Source organism: Crassostrea angulata, chromosome 2 (assembly GCF_025612915.1).
Source record: "Crassostrea angulata isolate pt1a10 chromosome 2, ASM2561291v2, whole genome shotgun sequence".
NCBI lineage: Eukaryota > Metazoa > Mollusca > Bivalvia > Ostreida > Ostreidae > Magallana > Magallana angulata.
In genome coordinates, this window is record NC_069112.1 from 72,922,059 (window position 1) to 72,924,218 (window position 2,160).

At 38.1% G+C, this 2,160-nt stretch overlaps 1 protein-coding gene across 1 annotated transcript in view; it reads left to right on the forward strand.

The window, feature by feature from the left end:
- Window positions 1-1,990: 1,990 nt before the first annotated feature.
- LOC128172331 (uncharacterized) overlaps window positions 1,991-2,160 on the forward strand; it is a 19,363-nt gene continuing 19,193 nt past the window's right edge. The window contains exon 1 of the mRNA XM_052838121.1: window positions 1,991-2,118. The gene's annotated coding sequence lies outside the window, so the exon portion shown is untranslated. The remainder of the gene's footprint in view (window positions 2,119-2,160) is intronic.

Genomic DNA, 2,160 nt, shown 5'->3' on the forward strand with positions numbered 1-2,160 from the left:
AGTGCAATAAAATCGGGTAGTACATCACTGCCACATTGGTGCATTATCACGTGACAACTATAAATAGCTTACGTATATTCCTTAACATAAAAGGAGATAGAACAACACCACCCCGCGGTTTCCTAAATAAAATAAACATACCAAGTGAAGGCAAAACATCTCAGTTTAATCAAAACCGCTGCTAGAATCCTATGTTTTTCCTTATTAAAAAGTTATTCACCCGGTTCTCGTAAAACCTTCCCAACTTTTATAAAGTTTGCACGGAAAACGGCAAATTGCATTAAACAACACACAACATGGGATTCTAGCAGCACTTTTCAATTTAAGCATTGATCAGACTAACGATACGTATAAAATTCCAAGTTCAATATACGCGGGGTAGTGTTGTTCTAGTCGGATTTTTACATCGTAAACAACGACAGAGGAAAGCCTGGCCGAGAAATAAAAGCAAATTTACATACCTTTTAGCGAATGATTGATAAAAGTAACATCTCCCCCAGTATTCTTATGTTCAATTCTCAATAAATCACACCACAATACTTTATTAGAGTTCTTAGATTAGTTATATTTTGAATATGTTTACAATGTTTTCCGATCAAATTCACACGACATTCAACTTTTAGTCATGACGTCATCAATGTGTAAATCTACGTAATACAAACTAATTTCTGGCAAAAATTGTCTTCAGTATTTTTTATATGTTTTTGGTCTACGTTTCGTTGCTTATTTATTTGAATATGTACATAATAACTAAGATTTGTGATTTCACGGAATTACATGTAACTCAGATTCCATATGCTTCCTTAACACCCCCGCGCGGCCACTCTCCCCTCCCCCCTTCCCGGGCAAGCAAAAAATATACTTCACCTCACACCCATTGAGAAAATTTTGTGGGCTCGCACATTTATATACTGTGTGCTCTATTCAGGCACGTAGCATCGTTTTTGTGGGGGTGGGGTTGGGGTGGGATGGGGTGGGATGAGGTGGGGCAAGTATACCTTTTACTTCAATTTCACTGTATATAGTTCCCTATTTTCAATTCAATTTTTAACATGGTCCCATAAAAGTGTGTGTGTTTGGGGATGGGGGGGGGGGGGGGGGGGGGAGAACTCCATGTTAATTCAATTTTTTGTGTGTAAATTTAAGAAAAATCTTTGCTGCGCAAAAAAGTGTGTGTGTGGGGGGGGGGGGGGGGGGGGACCCCCCACTCCTTGATGCTACGTGCCTGCTATTTTGATAATTTGATATATAACAGTAACGTACAGCATCGGTATTGACAGCATGCTTGGCCGGTGTAGGCTGGGGGGGGGGGGGGTATCATTATAACAAGAAAATACAACACAACAACATGATGAAGCAATTAAACCATGATAAATTTATCAAGATCCGTTCCGGACCCACGCCCCCTCCCCCGGATATTCAAGTCTATTAAACTCTACTTCTGCAAAATTACCATAAAATAATAATAAAAAAAAATACTCTTCGGAATCCGGCAAAAAAAGAATCCCTCGTCAACTCCCGGGAAAACACATGGATTTTCCTTCTTCTTCCTATCCGATGTGCTGACCTCGGTATCGAGTGATAGGCATTGTTAGGTAGCACGCCTGTCTCAAAAAAAAAAAAATAATAAAAAAAAATAACACGGTCCTAAAGAAGTTTATCTGGTTAAATTATATTTTTGATTAGTTTCGTTTTCTTCAACAAATTAAATTATTTTTTTTTAAAGTACATGCACGTGGATTTTTACACATTTTGGTTTAATTTTGGGGGTATTGATGCGGCGATCACAACCTTTATGGTAAAATACATAGAAATCCCAATTTAGTGGTACATTTTCAATTATTTCCAACAATTTTCATACACTAAAGAACTACACTTTGCACATTTGCAAACTTGAAAAGTGGCGGGAATCCAGAAGTCTGCATAGATGGCGCTTCCAGTCAATGTGTTGAAAACGTTTGAGGGATAGTGATTTCTCCTTCGATAAAACGTTTAGATGATCAACCAAAGGTGAAAGACGGACGGACGCGGAGATATTATCCGCCATTTGCATTTTAATTTGGCGGCCTATATTTCAAATTCCGTCAAACAAGGACGAAGAGTCGCCGAGGAATATTGGTAACTATATTTACTAATGAAACAAAGTTTGGTTAAATATTT